At 36.9% G+C, this 20,939-nt stretch overlaps 1 non-coding gene across 1 annotated transcript; it reads right to left on the reverse strand.

The window, feature by feature from the left end:
• Positions 1 to 17,614: 17,614 nt before the first annotated feature.
• LOC112738915 (small nucleolar RNA R71) lies at positions 17,615 to 17,722 on the reverse strand. The gene has a single exon (XR_003169863.1). It is a non-coding gene; the product is annotated as a small nucleolar RNA R71 (small nucleolar RNA).
• Positions 17,723 to 20,939: the final 3,217 nt, after the last annotated feature.

Here is a 20,939-nt window from a genome sequence, read left to right on the forward strand (position 1 = left end):
TTTTTCCAAATGACGCAGACGCGTGGGCATGTTTGTGCCTAAAGCGCGCCTCCAGCCACGCTTTCACGTGACTTTCTGTTTACTTTCTTTTCTTCACAACGCACTGGTGACGCGGACGCGTCAGTGACGCTGCTGCGTCGCGTGCGTGTTTTTTTTTTTAAATGCAGTATACAGAATGCAAAATGATATGGATGTTATGAGTAATTCCAGGTTCAATGAAATAAAATAAAATAAAACTTAAAAACAAACAAAACGAAATAAAATTAAAATTGAAAAAGGAACGATCATACCATGGTGGGTTGTCTCCCACCTAGCACTTTTAGTTAAAGTCCTTAAGTTGGACATTTGGTGAGCTCCTTGTCATGGCGGCTTGTGCTTAAACTCATCCAGGAATCTCCACCAATGTTTGTAATTCCAATGGCCTCCGGGATCACAAACTAGGCGCAGAAAGCCTTTAAGCAGGTTAAAATAAGTGACAAGGCCCCAAGAGTGTTGATTTCTAGACTGAATTTTGGGGTCCCAGACTTTGCTTTTACACCCGTCTTCTTGTTGATCATCATGATTCCATCCGGGTAGCAAGCAATCTGAATTCTCACTAAAGTAGCCAACCAACTTCCTAGACCCATTCAGTTGAGCTTTACACCAACCTTTGCATTTAAACTTAAAGCTTCCAACCATAATGAACCTTGTAGGACAATTCTTACCACTGACCATCTTCCTCTTACTCTTAATGCCACAAAGAGCTCTAAGTTGACCATCCATCTCTAGTAGCCCATATTCAAGTAGAAAAGTAAAGGTCAAGGATGATAATTTTACCCACTTGAATGTTGTGTTGGACGGTAATGGCCTTGGGGGAGGTGTCTCTAATGAACTTGCAAGCTCCACTTCCTTGTACTCTTCTTTGACATCTTCCACCTCTTTGCAAGCTTCTTCAATTTCAACCTCTTCCTCTTGGTAGCTTTCTTCCAAATCAAACTCTTCTTTATGGCTTACCAAGGGCATGGGAGGTTATGCTTCCTCTTCTTTAATCTCCATCTCTTGATCAACCTCTGCAAAATCTTCAACCATGATATGCCTTGAAGGTTGTACACCCTCTTCAACATCAAATTCAAACTTCTCGGCGGAATCCTGTATAGTTCTCGATTCCCATGGAGGTTCAGCATCTCCTAAATCTTCAACCATTTTTTTCTCTGCAACTATTATGGCTTCCTCCACTTGTTCCAATACAAAGCTATGTTCCTCATTGTCCACTGAAGTTTCTAGTGTCTCCTTCATGCTATGCTCTTCTTTTGATTTTCCACATGCAGCCATGGGAGTACTTTGAGTACTCAGATGTTGAGAAGCTAATTTATTTACTATCTCGGTTAAGGCAGTCGCGAGTTCCAGTACATCCCTTTGCATCTTCGCTTGCCCTTGAAGAAGACCACGAAGGATGTCATCCATTGGAGATTAGGGTGGATATGAGGGTTCATTATTTTGGAGAAAGGGTTCATAATAGGAAGGTGGTTCTTCTTGATAAGGATATGGAGATGGTGAATATTGAGGTGGTGGTTCTGGGTGTGGTTCATATGGTGGTTGGTGTGGTGGATATAGGTTAGGGTCATATGGTGGTGTTTGGTGGTAAGGGACTTGTGAGTATGGTGGTTCAAAATTACGTGGAGGAGGAGGTTCATAGGTATTTTGTGGTGGGTGTTGATTGTCACGAAAAGGTCCACCATAACCATTGTCTTGGTGCGCATCATAGAATGGTTATTGATAGTGCCTTGGAGGTGGTTGTCGCCAAGAGGGTTGATCAAATTCTTGTGGCTCCTCCCATCTTTGATTGTCCCATCCATGACCCAAGCTTTCATTGTAATTTCCTCTTCCTGTAACATGATTGTAACCAAACTCATAGCCAAAGGGGTGAGAATTCATAGTAGCTAATAAAAATTAAAAATAAAAATAAATAAACACGCAAAGGAAAATAAAATAAAATAAAATAAAATAAGAGAAAAGATTTGAAATTTGAAAATTGAATTTGAAATAAGATAAGATAAGATTTTTGAAAAAGATACGATTTTTTTGAAAAAAATTGGATTTTGAAATTTAAAGCTAAGATAAGATAAGATAAAAAAAAATTTAAAATTAAAAATCTAAATTTTTTTTTCGAAAAAATCAATTTAAAAGCAAATATTTACAATAACCAATAATAAGGCACACGTTTGCAATTCCCCGGCAACATCGCCATTTTGAAAGAGCAAAACCCTCACGCGATCTAGAATTTTTACAAATAAATTCCCGTTGCAAGTATAGCTTCTAGACCGACAAGAATTCCTTTCTTACAAAAGTTTGGTTGTCACAAGTAACAAACCCAATAAAATTTATAAACCGAAGTATTTAAACCTCGGGTCGTCTTCTCAAGAAATTGCAGGGAAGTATGATTTATTATTGGTTATGGAAAACAATATTTTTGGGTTTTGAAAAGGGTTTGAACAAGAGAAATAAATTGCAGGAATTAGTAAATCAATAACTAAGAAAACTCTTGGCAAGGTATGAAAATTTGGAAGTCCTATCCTAGTTATCCTTATCGATGGTGATGAGAATTGAGTTTTAATCCCACTTAGTTAACCTTTACTAAAGCAAAGGAAAGTCAAGTGGACTAATTAGTTTGATCTTCAGGTCCTAGCCAATTCCTAAGAAAGGACTAGAGTTATTGGAATTCAATTCAATTAGCAAAAATAATAATTATCAATCACGATGAGTTTGATAACTCAAGAGTCTCCAATCAATCAACGAAAGCCAAGATTATAAAGAGCTAAATAAAAATCATAAATATGAAATATCTCAATTGCATTAATAAAAGAAAATCAATCTAAACATAAAGAGTTCATAAGCCAATTTGGCAACATAAGTCAGATACGAATGAAAGCATTAGAATAAATAAAAATATAAAAGGAATATTGAACCTGATAAAGAGTTGAAATCCTAAATCCTTTAAGAGGAATTCTAATCCTAAAACCTAAGAGAGAGGAGAGAACCTCTCTCTCTAAAAACTACATATAAATTATGAAAAGTGAATAATGGAAGACCTCCTAATGAATGGATGCATTCTCCCACTTTATAGCCTCTAATCTGTGTTCTCTGGGCTGAAAACTGGGTCAAAAACAGGCCAAAAATTGCCCCCAACGATTTCTGGTACGTACAGGTCGCGGGAAAGTGACGCGGAGGCGTCGTCTACGCGTTTGCATTGCCTGGCTTTGGGGCAGCTATGAAAAATTATATATTGTTGTGAAGCCCCAGACATTAGCTTTCCAACGCAACTGAAACCATGTCATTTGGACCTCTGTAGCTCAAGTTATGACCGTTTGAGTGCGAAGAGGTCAGGTTGGACAGCTTAGCAATTTCTTTAACTTCTTGTATTCCTTCCACTTTTGCATGCTTCCTTTCCATCCTCTGAGTTATTCCTGTCCTGTAATCTTTGAAATCACTTAACACACATATCAAGGCATCGAATGGTAATAAGAGAAGATTAATATTAGCAAATATAAGTCCAAAGAAGCATGTTTTCAATCATAGCACAAAATCAGGAAGGAGAATGTAAAACATGCATTTTGTATGAACAAGTGTATGAAAGATTGATAAAATCCGCTCAATTGAGCACAAGATAAACCATAAAATAGTGGTTTATCAACCTCCCCACACTTAAACAATAGCATGTCCTCATGCTAAGCTCAAGAGAAGCTATAAGGGAGTAAAGAGGAATGGTAAAATGTATGAAATGCAACTAGGGGTATACATGGCCCGGCCCGACCCAAAGATCCGGCCCGGTCCCAAATACTTTAGGAGCTAATTTGATGTGATTTCATCGGGTCTAGGGCCGGGTATGGGTCTCAAAAGTAGACCCGGTCATTATTTCGGGTCGGGTCCGGGCCATAGCTCGGGTCACCCGAAATCGGCCCGGTGGCCCGGTCATCATACACAATTAATATTTTGTGTTATTAGTGATGGATGATGGCTATTATTATGTGAAATTTAAGTATTATAAACCTTAATATTTTGTGTTATTAGTCATTATATATAAGACTATAAGTTAATATTTTATGTTTAAAATGCATAAGACTTTAGACTAATGCATAATCTTGTGTTATTTGTATTGATTTAAATATTTGGTGTTATTAGGCAATATTAGTATTGATTATGGTTATACTTTAATTTTAGAGAAGAGTTAGTTCTTATTATATTTTTCTAAGTGAATTTTACCATGTCAAATAATGGTTGGAGTCTTGGAAATTTGGATATTTTTACATGCTAACTTACAAGAAGGTATCAAGGTAATATAATGTTAACGACCCAGTTTTCACCCAGTTTTTACCCGGTATAATCGTGGCCCGAAAGTGTATAGGTTTCATCGGGTCTAGGGTCGGGTTCAGGTCTAACAAATAGGCCCGGTATATATTTCGGGCCGGGTCTGGGTCACATCAAACCCGGTTTCACCCGACCCATGCACACCCCTAAATGCAACTACATGCTAAGATGTTTCTAGCTACTTGGTTAAAATTAAATAAGCTCTTCAAGATAAATATAAATCAGATTTCACTAATTCAAATTATATAGTAAAAGACAAGTAAACTTGTAAGAAGACAGCCCATGAAAGCAAGGAACATAGAATCAAGCATTGAACCCTCACTGGTAGTGTATATCACTCTAACTCTCAAGTGTCTAGGGTCAATCACTCTAGTCTTCTCTAGTCATGCTTTCTAAAACTTTGTTCTTCATCTAACCAATCAACAATTATTTAATGCACCAATGCAAACATCATGAGGTCTTTTCAAGGTTGTAATGGGGCTAAGGTAAGGATGAGGATATATGCATGACCAAGTGAGCTATAAATTGAATCTTTGAGTAACCTAAACTATCACCTAACATACATACACTCTATATAACTATAGAATCACGCCTAGCTACCCATAATTTTCCCACTTTTGCATATTTCACATACTCATGTATCAACTTTTCTCTTAACTTTATCACATATGCATTGATTTTTCATTAACTTAACATTGGGGTTATTTTGTCCCCTTATTTATTTACTTATTTATTGAATATTTTTTTTTGGATTTTTTTTCTTTTTATTTTTTTTAAATAGAAAAATAAACATAACTTATCAAAGCACATGGATTTTTAATTTTTCTAGTCTCACATGAGTAGGTACCCAAATTCCCAATATTTTATCAAATTAAAAACATAACATATTTCTTTATTAACCCATGCAGAATGCAGTATGCAGATGTTATGAATAATTCCAGGTTTAATGAAATAAAATAAAATTCAAAAACAAACAAAACTAAATAAAATTATAGTTGAAAAAAGGAACGATCATACCATGGTGGGTTGTCTCCTACCTAGCACTTTTAGTTAAAGTCCTTAAGTTGGACATTTGGTGAGCTCCTTGTCATGGCGACTTGTGCTTGAACTCATCCAAGAATCTCCACCAATGTTTGTAATTCCAATGGCCTCCGGGATCCCAAACTAGGCACAGAAAGCCTTCAAGCAAGGTAAAGCAAGTGACAAAGCCCCAAGAGTGTTGATTTCTAGACTGAATTCCGGGGTCCTAGACCTTGCCTTTGCACCCGTCTTCTTGTTGATCATCATGATTCCATCCGGGTGGCACGCAATTGAAATTCTCACTGAGACATCCAAACAGCTTCCTAGACCCATTCAATTGAGATTTGCACCAACCCTTGTACTTCAATTTGGAGCAGGCAACCATATTGAACTTTGCATGACAACTCTTACCACTAACCATCTTCCTCTTACTCTTAACTCCACAAAGAGCTCTAAGCTGACCATCTGTCTCAAGTAAACCATATTTAAGTGGAATGAGAAAGTTAAGAGATATGAATTTTACCCACTTGAATGTTGTGAAGGATGATGGTGACTTAGGTGGAGAGGTCTCCAGCAGCTTTGGCAAAGTGATATCAAGCTCCTCTCCGTTATGTTCTTTCTTGACAACTTCCACCTCCTTGCAAGCTTCTTCAGTTTCAACCTCTTCCTCTTGGTAGCTTTCTTCCAATTCGATCTCTTCTTCATTGTTCACCAAAGGCATGGGAGGTTGTGCTTCTTCTTCTTCAATCTCCATGTCAAGTCCAATGGGAGAGGATTCAAATATAGATAAAAATTCATCAATGATTGAATCCATCTCTTGATCATCCCCTTCAAAGTCTTCAACCATGATATGCCTTGGAGGTTGTACACCCTCCTCAACAACAAATTCAAACTCCTTAGAAGGGGCTCTATAACTGGGCTTTCCCATGGACGTTCCACATCTCCTAAGTCTTCGACCACTTCTTCTTCTTCAATGATTATGGCTTCCTCCAATTGTTCCAATACAAATTCATGCTGCTCACTGTCCACCGGAGTTTCTAGCTTCTCCTTCATACTGTGTTCTTCAGTAGATTCTCCACATGAAGCCGTGGGAGTTCCTTGAGTATCCGAACGTTGGGAAGCTAATCGATTTAGTAACTCGCCTAAGGCGGCCGCGAAATTTAGCACACTCTTTTTCATCTCTTCTTGCCCTTGAAGCATAGCACTAAGGGCGTTGTTATCCAATGGAGGTTGGGGTGGATAGGAGGGTTCATTATTTTGGAGAAAGGGTTCATAATAGGAAGGTGGTTCTTCTTGATAAGGATATGGAGATGGTGAATATTGAGGTGGTGGTTCTCGGTGTGGTTCATATGGTGGTTGGTGTGGTGGATACAGGTTAGGGTCATATGGTGGTGTTTGGTGGTAAGGGGCTTGTGAGTATGGTGGTTCAAAGTTGTGTTGAGGAGATGGTTCATAAGCATATGGCGGGACTTGTTGGTAACTACAAGGGGGTCCACCATAGTCATCATTTTGGTATGCATCACAGAATGGTTGTTGGTATGCATTGGAGGGGGTTGTTGCCAAGAGGGTTGATCAAATCCTTGTGGCTCCTCCCATCTTTGATTCTTCCAACCTTGATGCCTATTTTCATTATAGTTTCCATTCCTTACAACAACATTGGAACCAAACTTAAAGCGATGGGGTGAGAACTCATAATAGCAAATAAAAATTAAAAACGAAAATAAAAAACAAATTTAAATTAAAAGTTATTGAAATTTAAATTTTAAATTTGAAAATTAAATTTTGAATTTTAAATTTTTAATTTTGAATTTTAAATTTTGAAAAAGCCAACAATATAAGATAAAGATTTGAAAAAGATTTAAATTTTAAAAAAAATTATGTTTTTTAAATTTAAATTTTGAAATTAGATAAGATAAGATTTTGAAAAAGATATGATTTTTGAAAAAGATTTGAATTTTGAAATTTAAAACTAAGATAAGATAAGATAAAAATTTAAAAAAAAATCTGAATTTTTTTAATGCAAATTTCGAAAATTTAATTAAAATAGAGAGAAAAGATATTTTTGAGTTAAATGAGGAAAGAGAAAAACAATAAAATGACACCAAACTTAAAATTTTTAGATCAAAACGAAGAAAACAGCTAAGAACAACTTGAAGGTCAAGATGAATACGAAGAACAACTTGAAGATCAAGATGAACAGCAAGAACAAATTTTTGAAAAATTTTTAATAACTAAATAAAAGCCAATAACCTTTTAATTTACGAAAAAGCAAAAATAAAGACAAATAAACAAGCAAAAAGCAAATATTTATAATAACCAATAATAAGGCACACGTTTGCAATTCCCCGGCAACGGCGCCATTTTGAAAGAGCGAAACCCTCGCGCGATCTAGAATTTTCACAAATAAATTCCCGTTGCAAGTATAGCTTCTAGACCGACAAGAATTCCTTTCTTATAAAAGTTTGGTTGTCACAAGTAACAAACCCAATAAAATTTATAAACCGAAGTATTTAAACCTCGGGTCGTCTTCTCAAGGAATTGCAGGGAAGTATGATTTATTATTGGTTATGGAAAACAATATTTTTGGGTTTTGAAAAGCATTTGAACAAGAGAAATAAATTGCAGGAATTAGTAAATCAATAACTAAGAAAACTCTTGACAAGGTATGAAAATTTGGAAGTCCTATCCTAGTTATCCTTATCGATGGTGATGAGAATTGAGTTTTAATCCCACTTAGTTAACCTTTACTAAAGCAAAGGAAAGTCAAGTGGACTGATTAGTTTGATCTTCAGGTCCTAGCCGATTCCTAAGAAAGGACTAGAGTTATTGAAATTCAATTCAATTAGCAAAAATAACAATTATCAATCACGATGAGTTTGATAACTCAAGAGTATCCAATCAATCAAAGAAAGCCAAGATTATAAAGAGCTAAATAAAAATCATAAATATGAAATACCTCAATTGCATTAAGAAAAGAAAATCAATCTGAACATAAAGAGTTCATAAGCCAATTTGGCAACATAAGTCAGATACGAATGAAAGCATTAGAATAAATAAAAATATAAAAGGAATATTGAACCTGATAAAGAGTTGAAATCCTAAATCCTTTAAGAGGAATCCTAATCCTAAAACCTAAGAGAGAGGAGAGAACCTCTCTCTCTAAAAACTACATCTAAATTATGAAAAATGAATAATGGAAGACCTCCTAATGAATGGATGCATTCCCCCACTTTATAGCCTCTAATCTGTGTTCTCTGGGACAAAAACTGGGTCAAAAATAGGCCAAAAATCGCCCCCAACGATTTCTGGTACGTACAGGTCGCGGGAAAGTGACGCGGAGGCGTCGTCCATGCGTTCGCGCGGATTGGGTTTTTGCCAGGTCACGCGTCCGCGTGATCCACGCGTTTGTGTCGCTTGGCTTCGGGGAAGCTATGACAAATTATATATCGTTGCGAAGCCCCGGACGTTAGATTTCCACCGCAACTAGAACCATCTCATTTGGACCTCTGTAGCTCAAGTTATGACCGTTTGAGTGCGAAGAGGTCAGGCTGGACAGCTTAGCAATTTCTTCAACTTCTTGTATTCCTTCCACTTTTGCATGCTTCCTTTCCATCCTCTGAGTCATTCCTGCCCTGTAATCTCTGAAATCACTTAACACACATATCAAGGCATCGAATGGTAATAAGAGAAGATTAATATTAGCAAATATAAGTCAAAAGAAGCATGTTTTCAATCATAGCACAAAATCAGGAAGGAGAATGTAAAACATGCATTTTGTATGAACAAGTGTATGAAAGATTGATAAAATCCGCTCAATTGAGGACAAGATAAACCACTGTTGCACCAGCCTCATCCACTGCACATCCACCTGCTCCTGAGCCCGTTTATCATTTGGTGCATCGCCTCTTTGCCCGCCTGGATCATATGGAACGCCGCCACAAGCGGCGCTATGAGCACCTTAAGTTGATGATCCGTTCCGGCAGCGACATCCTCTCCGATCCCGACACCCCTTCTGATACATCTGAGGTGGAGGCGGATGATCATGAGGAGGAGACACATGCCCAGGCTGAGCAGGCAGGACCCGAGCAGGCTGCGCCACAGCATGAGGAGCCACACCAGATCCAGGCCGCAGATCCGGCGTTTCCTCTCCAGTCAGAGCCTCCACTGCAGCAGACAGATCCTCCTACACTTATCCAGTCTGTAGACCTTCAGGCCACCACTGAGACTCCAGCAGCCCATCCTTCCGGTGATGACCCTTCTTCACACCTAGCTTGATCCTCGATGCTATCTTTTAAGTGTGGGGAGGTCGCCATCCCTGGCTTATCTTTTTGGTGAACCACTACAGACTCTTCTATCTTATTTTGTTTATTTTTCTGTATTTTTATTTTTATTTTTATTTTTCAGTACTTGCACATTGTTCTTTTGCTGTATTTTTACTTTATTTCCGCATTTTGCACTTTAGTTTATATCTTAGACATTTAGTTTAGTTTGCAATTCTAAACTTATTAGTTATAGAATATGTGGATTACTTAGTATAGTTTACCCTTTTAGCATATAATAGTTTGATTTAATTGAAAATAAAAAGAAGTAAACTAGAAACTTTAACAGAATCAAACATCCATACACCTTGTATATATAGCATTGCATGTTAGTTAGTTAACAATATTTCTTCAAGGAGGAACACTAAGATTTTAAGGGCCACCCTAAGATTTACATTGAGAATAATGGGAACTCTTGATTTCTACTTGCATGACATACATAACTGATATATGGTTTTTGAGTCAAAAGAACACATAGCCTGTGAGTTTTGAGCTTAATTGTATGGTTACATTCAAACCATAAATTTCATTCATGTGTGTTTTTCCCTTCTTTTTCATTCTGGTGTTCTTTACTTTGTTTTAATCTATATGTCCAATATAGAATATAGATACATACCAAGAGATGATTGAGGCCATCGTTTGAATTTTTCCTCACTTATCCCAATTTAGCCTACCTTTTACATCACCCTTGTTAGCCCTCTTGAGCTTTTTAATCCCCTCTTGTTCTATAACCACATTACTAGCCTTAAGCAGAAAAACAAATTAAAATTAACCCAAGTGAATCCTTGATTAACTTAAGATAGATATTGTGTACAATTTAAATGTGGGGAATTTTATGGGAACATGGAATGATAGAAAAAGTGGAAAATTAAAATTGAATAAGTTATTTGAAAATTTGGGAAGCATGCTCATGTGAATTCAAATTAATTAAATTACCATGTACATTCAATTTTTTTTATATTTTAGTAATTAAATAAGGGGATACAAAAATTACCCCCAATACAAAATAAAAGAATCAATGCATATGTGACAAAATTTAAAAGATACATGAGCATGTAACACAAAAGTGGGAAGAAGTTTGGGTAGCTAGGTAAAGCACTTTAAAATTATATAAAGTATGTATATGTTAGGTGAAATCTTAGACTAATCAAGCATTCACTTTGTTAGCTCACTTAGCCTTATATGTATACCCTTACCTTTACCTTGGCCCCATTACAACCTTGAAAAAGACCTCATGATTTTTGTATGTCTGTATTCAATATTTGTTGATTGGTTAGATGAAGAACAAAGTTTTAGAAAGCAAGGATAGAAAAAGAATAGAGTGATTAACCCAATAAACACTGAGTGACTAGAGAGTAAACACAAAAATTCAGTGAGGGTTCAATAGCTCATTCCCATATATCTATGTTTAAATTGTTAATTGTCTTGCAAGTTTGTGAAAAAAATTTAACCCAACTCAATTGTGAACATGTTTTAATTTGGTTTGGCCTTACTTGTACATATATGATTCCTTGAAAATATGAAATAAACTAACCGCATGTAAGCTTTATATATACATAGGTGGATAATAATTAGAATTTCATGATTCATTTAGGTAGTTGCATTTAGAATAGATTGCATTGCATGAAATTCCACCACTTTGCCTTACTCTTTCTCTTGGATTTAGCATGAGGACATGCTAATGTTTAAGTATGGGGAGGTTGATAAACCACCATTTTGTGATTTATCTTGTACTGAAATTAATGTTTTTATCAAGTCTTCACCCACTTATTCATATGAATTTGCATGGTTTTGTAATTCCCTCCTTGTGATATGACATAAGTGAAAACATGTTTCCTATGCTTTAGAAATATTAAAATTTATTTATCCTTTATTACCATTCGATGCCGTGATCTGTGTGTTGAGTATTTTCAGGTTTCATAGGGCAGGAATGGCTTAGAGGACAGAAAGAAAACATACAAAAATGGAAGGAAAGAATAAAAATGGAGTTTTGAAGAAAAGCCAACCACGCGAATGCATGGACGACGCGACCGCGTGCCTGTCGTAAAATGCAAGCGACGCGAACGCATGGACGACGCGGACGCGAGACTTGAGCGAAACACATACGAAGCAGACGCGCAACTGATGCGTACGCGTGACCAGAAAAAACTCCAGATGACGCGAACGCGTGACCCACGCGTACGCGTGACAGTACGCCACGTGCAGAAACTGCAGAAAACTCCCCCAGCGATTTCTGAAACCCTTTTGGCCCAGATCCAAGTTCAGAAAACACAGATTAGAGGCTATAAAGTGGGGGAATGCATCCATTCATAAGGGAGGTCTTCCATTATTCACTTTTCATAATTTAGATGTAGTTTTTAGAGAGAGAGGTTCTCTCTTCTCTCTTAGGTTTTAGGATTAGGATTCCTCTTAAAGGATTTAGGATTTCAACTCTTTATCAGGTTCAATATTCCTTTTATATTTTTATTTATTCTAATGCTTTCATTCGTATCTGACTTATGTTGCCAAATTGGCTTATGAACTCTTTATGTTCAGATTGATTTTCTTTTATTAATGCAATTGAGGTATTTCAGATTTATGATTTTTATTTAGCTCTTTATAATCTTGGCTTTCGTTGATTGATTGGAGACTCTTGAGTTATCAAACTTATCATGATTGATAATTATTATTTTTGCTAATTGAATTGAATTCCAATAACTCTAGTCCTTTCTTAGGAATTGGCTAGGACCTGAAGATCAAACTAATTAAGCCACTTGACTTTCCTTTGCTTTAGTAAAGGTTAACTAATTGGGATTAAAACTCAATTCTCATCACCATCGATAAGGATAACTAGGATAGGACTTCCAAATTTTCATACCTTGCCAAGAGTTTTCTTAGTTATTGATTTACTAATTCCTGCAATTTATTTCTCTTGTTCAAACCCTTTTCAAAACCCAAAAATACTGTTTTCCATAACCAATAATACATCATACTTCCCTGCAATTCCTCGAGAAGACGACCCGAGGTTTAAATACTTTGGTTTATAAATTTTATTGGGTTTGTTACTTGTGACAACCAAACTTTTGTAAGAAAGGAATTCTTGTCGGTCTAGAAGCTATACTTGCAACGGGAATTTATTTGTGAAAATTCTAGATCGCGCGAGGGTTTTGCTCTTTCAATGACCCTTGTTCTAATTGAGTTCTTGTATAACTTGGAAAATCTCTTTACTTGAACAACAGCTTGAAAACAATTTCTCCTAAATTTCTAATTATCTGAACTTAACGGGATACGTGACATATAATCTTCTTATATTTGGTTAATTAGGGTTTTTGTGGCATATAAACTAGAATTGAACTTAACCCTCTAATTCGAATCAAGTGACCAAGAAATTGGCGGTTGATGAAGGTTAGAGGAGACAAAAAAGGTCTAAGGAATTAGGGTTTAGTCACATATAGTTTGCCATGAATTAAATCTTGCATGATTAAAATAGTTAGTAAGAAAAGTCAATCCGCAAAATAGATAACTCTAAAGCCTTAACTGTGTTCTCCATATATATTTCATAACTTGTTTACTGTTGCTTTTTGATTCTCTGATTTACTGTTAATGCTTTTGAACTCTTAAAACACCATTTTCTGTTTGTCTGACTAAGCCAATCACTCAAATATTGTTGCTTGATTCATCAATCCTCGTGGGATCGACCCTCACTCACCTGAGGTATTACTTGCTATGACCCGGTGCACTTGCCGGTTAGTTTGTGGACTTTAAATTTCACACCAACTACACTCATCAATTTCAGCCTCACACCCCAGAATTATACCGGGTGGTCCAGATCCATGTGGCTAACAATCCAATAACAAGATTCAATTTATCGATGGATCGTTATCGAAACTTGCAAGATGATGCTTCATTCACCGCTTGGGACAGGTGCAACACCTATATTCTTTATTGGATAAATTTGTCTCTCAATCCCAAAATGCATAAGAGCGTCATTTGGAGGACCATGGCTTCAGATCTATGGCAAGATCTGTGAAAGCACAACTTCATGAGAAACTCTATGCATCTCACCAAGGTGATCTTACTGTCACTTCTTTCTTTACGAAATTAAGATCAATTTGGGAGGAAATTGAAAATTTTTGCCCTATTCTTACTTGTGTTATTTGCGATTCAACTTGAAATTATGAATTAGCCACTTTTCAAAATTTCAGAAATAAGGATATGGTAGTTGATGAGTGGATAATTTATACGCTTTTTGGCATTGTTTTTACATAATTTTTAGTACGATTTAGTTAGTTTTTAGTATATTTTTATTAGTTTTTAAATAAAATTCACATTTCTGGACTTTACTATGAGTTTGTGTGTTTTTTTGTGATTTCAGGTAATTTCTGGTTGAAATTGAGGGACTTGAGCAAAAGTCAGATTCAGAGGTTGAAGAAGGACTGCAGATGCTGTTGGATTCTGACCTCCCTGCACTCAAAGTGGATTTTCTGGAGCTACAGAACTTCAAATGGCGCGCTCTTAATTGCGTTGGAAAGTAGACATCCGGGGCTTTCCAGCAATATATAATAGTCCATACTTTGCCCGAGTTTAGATGACGCAAACTGGCGTTCAACGCCAGTTCTATGCTGCATTCTGGAGTTAAACGCCAGAAATAGGTTGCAAAGTGGAGTTAAACGCCAGAAACAGGTTACAAACTGGCGTTCAACTCCAAAAGAAGCCTCTACATGTGTAAAGCTCAATGCTCAGCCCAAGAACACACCAAGTGGGCCCCAGAAGTGGATTTCTGCATCATTTACTCATTTCTGTAAACCTTAGTAACTAGTCTGATATAAATAGGACCTTTTACTATTGTATTTACATCTTTTGATCATGTTTTGATGATTAAACCCTCCTCGGGAGGCTGGTCATTCAGCCATGCCGGGACCTTGTTCTTATGTATTTTCAACGGCAGAGTTTCTACACACCATAGAGTAAGGTGTGGAGCTCTGCTGTTCCTCATGAATTAATACAAAGTACTATTATTTTTCTATTCAATTCAAGTTTATTCCGATTCTAAGATATTCATTCGCACCTCAATATGAATGTGATGATCGTGACAGTCATCATCATTCCTAACCTATGAACGCGTGCCTGACAACCACTTCCGTTCTACCTTAGATTGAACGAGTATCTCTGGGATTCCTTAATCAGAATCTTCGTGGTATAAGTTAGAATCCATGGATGGCCATTCTTGAGATCCGGAAAGTCTAAACCTTGTCTGTGGTATTCCGAGTAGGATCTGGGAAGGGATGGCTGTGACGAGCTTCAAACTCGCGAGTGCTGGGCGTAGTGACAGACGCAAAAGGATCAATGGATCCTATTCCAGTATGATCGAGAACCGACAGATGATTAGCCATGCAGTGACAGTGCATTGGACCATTTTCACTAAGAGGACAGGATGTAGCCATTGACAATGGTGATGCCTAACATACAGCTTTCCATAGAAAGGAGTATGAATGATTGGATGAAGACAATAGGAAAGCAGAGGTTCAAGAGGAACGAATGCATCTCTATACGCTTATCTGAAATTCTCACCAATGAATTACATAAGTATCACTATCTTTATTTTATATTTTATTTATCTTTTAATTATTAAATCTCTATAATCAATTGAATCCGCCTGACTGAGATTTGCAAGGTGACCATAGCTTGCTTCAAGCCGACAATCTCCGTGGGATCGACCCTTACTCACGTAAGGTTTATTACTTGGACGACCTAGTGCACTTGCTGGTTAGTTGTGCGAAGTTGTGATAAAGAACTAAGTTCATGAATGTGCGTATTGAGTTTTTAGCGCCGTTACCAAGGAATGGAACCGTCATGATTTCCGCGCACCAAGTTTTTGGCGCCGTTGCCGGGGATTGTTCGAGTTTGGACAACTGACGGTTCATCTTGTTGCTCATATTAGGTAATTTTATTTTATTTTTAAGCTTTTTTTATTTATTTCTTATTTTTGAAAAATACAAAAAAAAATTAATTAACAAAATCATAAAATCAAAAATAATTTGATGTTTCTTGTTTGAGTCTAGTGTCTAATTGTAAGTTTGATGTCAATTTCATGCTTTTAACTTTTCTTAAATTTTCGAAGAACACATGCATTAAGCTTCTTTCTTGTTCTTCATGATCTTCAAGTTGTTCTTGATGATTTTCTATGTTTGATCTTTAATTTTTCTTCTTTTGTGTCTTTTCTTGTTTTTCATATGCATTTTCAATTTGTTAGTGTCTAAAATTTAAAAATTTTTCTAAGTTTGGTGTCTTGCATGTTCTCTTTTCTTGAAAATTTTTCAAAAATAAGTTCTTGATGTTCATCATGATCTTCAAAGTGTTCTTGGTGTTCATCTTGACATTCAAAGTGTTCTTGCATGCATCATGTGTTTTGATCTAAAATTTCCATGCATTGTGTCTTTTTTGTGTTTTTCTCTCTCATCATTAAGAATTCAAAAATAAAAAAAATATCTTTCCCTCTTTCTCTCATAAATTTTCGAAAATTTGAGTTGACTTTTTCAAAATTTTTAAAAATCTAGTTGTTTCTTATGAGTCAAATCAAATTTTCAATTTAAAAATTCTATCTTTTTCAAATCTTTTTCAAAAAAAAATCAAATCTTTTTCACTTTTCTTAATATTTTCGAAATTTTTAAATTGATTTTCAAAATCTTTTTCTTATTTTTATTTCATATTTTCGAAATTAATGCTAACAATTAATGTGATTGATTCAAAATTTTTAAGTTTGTTACTTGCCTAATAAGAAAGGTTCAATCTTTAAACTTTAGAATCATATCTTTTTAGTTTCTTGTTAGTCAAGTAATCAATTTTGATTTCAAAAATAAAATCTTTTCAAATTTCTCTTTCAAATCTTTTTCAAATTAAGTTTCAATCATATCTTTTTCAAAATCAATTTCAAAATCTTTTCTAACTTCTTATCTTTTCAAAATTAATTTTCAAATCTTTTTCAATTAATCCTATCCTTTTGTTTCAATCATATCTTTTTCAAAACTACCTAACTAATTCTCTCTCTCTAATTTTCGAAAATCAACTTCCCCTTTTTCTAAAACTTCTTTTTTAATTAACTATTTGTTTTAAATTTAATTTAATTTGATTTAATTTTCCTTGCTTAATTTTCAAATTTTTAATTTTAATTTTTAATTTAAAAACAAAAATACTTTTATTTTATTTTATCTAATTTTTGAAAATTCTTCTCCCTCACCTCCTTCTATTTATTTATTCATCTACTAACATCCTTTTTTCACCCAAGAATTCGAACCTACTCCTCACCCTTGTGTTTGAATTCTCCTTCTTCTATTCATATCTTCTTCTACTCACATAAAGGAATCTCTATACTGTGACATAGAGGATTCCATATTTTCTTTTTTTGTTTTCTTCTTTTTCATATGAGCAGGAACAAGGATAAGAACATTCTTGTTGAAGCTGATCCTGAACCTGAAAGGACTCTGAAGAGGAAGCTAAGGGAAGCTAAAGCACAACTCTTTGGAGAAAATCTGACTGAAAATTTCGAAAAAGAAGGAGACATGGCCGAAAATAATAACAACGCAAGGAAGATGCTTGGTGACTTTACTGCACCAAATTCCAATTTACATGGAAGAAGCATCTCAATCCCTGCCATTGGAGCAAACAATTTTGAGCTGAAACCTCAATTAGTTTCTCTGATGCAACAGAACTGCAAATTTTATGGACTTCCATCAGAAGATCCTTTTCAGTTCTTAACTGAATTCTTGCAGATCTGTGATACTGTTAAGACCAATGGGGTTGATCCCGAGGTCTACAGGCTTATGCTTTTTCCATTTGCTGTAAGAGATAGAGCTAGAATATGGTTGGACTCTCAACCTAAAGACAGCCTGAAATCTTGGGATAAGCTGGTCACGGCTTTCTTAGCCAAGTTCTTTCGTCCTCAAAAGCTTAGCAAGCTTAGAGTGGATGTTCAAACTTTCAGACAGAAGGAAGGTGAATCCCTCTATGAAGCTTGGGAGAGATACAAGGAACTGACCAAAAAGTGTCCTTCTGACATGCTTTCAGAATGGACCATCCTGGATATATTCTATGATGGTCTGTCTGAACTATCAAAGATGTCATTGGACCATTCTGCAGGTGGATCCATTCACCTAAAGAAAACACTTGCAGAAGCTCAAGAACTCATTGACATGGTTGCAAATAACCAGTTCATGTACACTTCTGAAAGGAATCCTGTGAGTAATGGGACGCCTCAGAGGAATGGAGTTCTTGAAATTGATACTCTGAATGCCATATTGGCTCAGAATAAAATATTGACTCAGCAAGTCAATATGATCTCTCAGAGTCTGAATGGATTGAAGGAATCATCCAACAGTACTAAAGAGGCATCTTCTGAAGAAGAAGCTTATGATCCTGAAAACCCTGCAATAGCAGAGGTGAATTAAATGGGTGAACCCTATGGAAACACCTATAATCCCTCATGGAAAAATCATCCAAATTTCTCATGGAAGGATCAACAAAAGCCTCAACAAGGCTTTAATAATGGTGGAAGAAACAGGTTTAGCAATAGCAAGCTTTTTCCATCATCCACTCAGCAACAGACAGAGAATTCTGAGCAGAATCCATCCAGCTTAGCAACCATAGTCTCTGATCTATCTAAGGCCACTGTAAGTTTCATGAATGAAACAAGGTCCTCCATTAGAAATTTGGAGGCACAAGTGGGCCAGCTGAGTAAAAGAGTCACTGAAACTCCTCCTAGTACTCTCCCAAGCAATACAGAAGAGAATCCAAAGAGAGAGTGCAAGGCCATTGATTTGACCATCATGGCCGAACCTACAAGGGAAGAGGAGAACGTGAATCCTAGTGAGGAAGACCTCCTGGGACGTCCAGTGACCAATAAGGAGTTCCCCTTTGAGAAACCAAAGGAATCTGAGGCTCATCTGGAGACCATAGAGATTCCATTGAACCTCTTTCTACCCTTCATGAGCTCTGATGAGTATTCTTCCTCTGAAGAGGATGAAGACATTACTGAAGAGCAAGTTGTTAAGTACCTTGGTGCAATCATGAAGCTGAATGCTAAATTATTTGGTAATGAGACTTGGGAAGATGAACCTCCCTTGCTCACCAATGAACTGAATGCATTGGATAGGCAGAAATAACCTCAAAAGAAACAGGATCCTGGCAAATTCTTAATACCCTGTACCATAAGCATCATGACCTTTGAGAAGGCTCTGTGTGACCTGGGGTCAGGAATAAACTTAATGCCACTCTCTGTAATGGAGAAACTTGGGATCTTTGAGGTGCAAGCTACCAGAATCTCAATAGAGATGGCAGACAACTCAAGAAAATAGGCTTATGGACAAGTAGAGGACGTGTTAGTAAAGGTTGAAGCCTTTACATCCCTGCTGATTTCATAATCCTAGACACTGGGAAGGATGAGGATGAATCCATCATCCTTGGAAGACCCTTCCTAGCCACAACATGAGTTGTGATTGATGTGGACAGAGGAGAATTGGTTCTTCAACTGAATGAGGATAACCTTGTGTTTAAGACTCAAGGATCTCCTTCTGTAACCATGAAGAGGAAGCATGAAAAGCTTCTCTTACTGTAGAGTCAACCAAAGCCCCCACAGTCAAACTCTAAGTTTGGTGTTGAACCCCCATATTCAAACTCTAAGTTTGGTGTTAGGAGGTTCCAACCTTGCTCTGATTATCTGTGAGGCTCCATGAGAGCTCACTGTCAAGCTATTGACATTAAAGAAGCGCTTGTTGGGAGGCAACCCAATGTTATCTATTTTATTTTCTTTTTGTTATTTCGTATTTTATTAGGTTGATGATCATGTGGAGTCACAAAAACTACTAAACAATCAAAAATAGAATGAAAAATAGCATTGAAAATAGCACACCCTGGAGGAGAGCAGTCTGGCATTTAAACGCCAGAAACAAGCATCTGTCTGGCGTCTAACGCCAGAAACAGGCACCAAGCTGGCGTTTAACGCCAGAAACAAGTATCTGCCTGGCGTTAAACGCCAGAAACAAGCTACATTTGGGTGTTTAACGCCAGAAACAGGTAGCAGTCTGGTGTTAAACGCCAGGATTGCACAGCAAAGGCGTTTTACACGCCTAATTGGAGCAGGGATGTTAAGTCCTTGACCCCACTTGATCTGTGGACCCCACATGATCCCCTTAAGATCTGTGGATCTCATAGGATCCCCACTTTTTCTTCTCTCCTCTTTACACCTTTTCATAACTCTCTTCCTCAAATACCCTTCACCAATCACCTTAATCACTCTTTCCCATCACCTCTTCACCACTCACATCCATCCTCTTTTCCCCATAAACCACACCTACCTTCAAAATTCAAACTAATTTCCCTCCCAAACCCAACCCTAATGGCCGAACCCTACACCCCCACTCCTATATAAACCCTTCACTCCTTCTTCATTTTCACACAACACAACCCTCTCTTCTTCTCCTTGGCCGAATACATCTTCTTCCCCCATCTCCTCCATTCTTCTTCTTCTACTACTACTTTCTTTCTTCTTTTGCTCGGGGACGAGCAAACATTTTAAGTTTGGTGTGGTAAAAGCGTAGCTTTTTGTTTTTCCATAACCATTTATGGCACCTAAGGCCAGAGAAACCTCTAGAAAGAGGAAAGGGAAGGCAATTACTTCCACCTCTGACTCATGGGAGATGGAGAGATTCATCTCAAAGGTCCATCAAGACCAATTCTATGAAGTTGTGGCCAAGAAGAAAGTGATCCCTGAGGTTCCTTTCAAGCTAAAAAAGAATGAGTATCCGGAGATCCGACATGAGATTCGAAGAAGAGGTTGGGAAGTTCTCACCAACCCCATTCAACAAGTCGGGATCCTAATGGTTCAAGAGTTCTATGCAAATGCATGGATCACTAGGAACCATGATCAAAGTGTGAACCCAAATCCAAAGCATTGGCTTACCATGGTTCGGGGGAAATACTTAGACTTCAGTCCGAAAAATGTAAGGCTGGCGTTCAACTTGCCAATGATGAAAAAGAATGCACGCCCCTACACAAGAAGGGTTAACTTTGATCAAAGGTTGGACCAAGTCCTCATGGACATATGTGAGGAAGGAGCTCAATGGAAAATTGACTCAAGAGGTAAGCCGGTTCAATTAAGAAGGCATGACCTCAAACCAGTGGCTAGGGGATGGCTAGAGTTCATTCAACGCTCAATCATTCCTACTAATAACCGGTCTGAAGTTACTATAGACCGGGCCATCATGATCCATAGTATCATGCTTG

The sequence above is a fragment of the Arachis hypogaea genome, chromosome 13 (assembly GCF_003086295.3).
Source record: "Arachis hypogaea cultivar Tifrunner chromosome 13, arahy.Tifrunner.gnm2.J5K5, whole genome shotgun sequence".
NCBI lineage: Eukaryota > Viridiplantae > Streptophyta > Magnoliopsida > Fabales > Fabaceae > Arachis > Arachis hypogaea.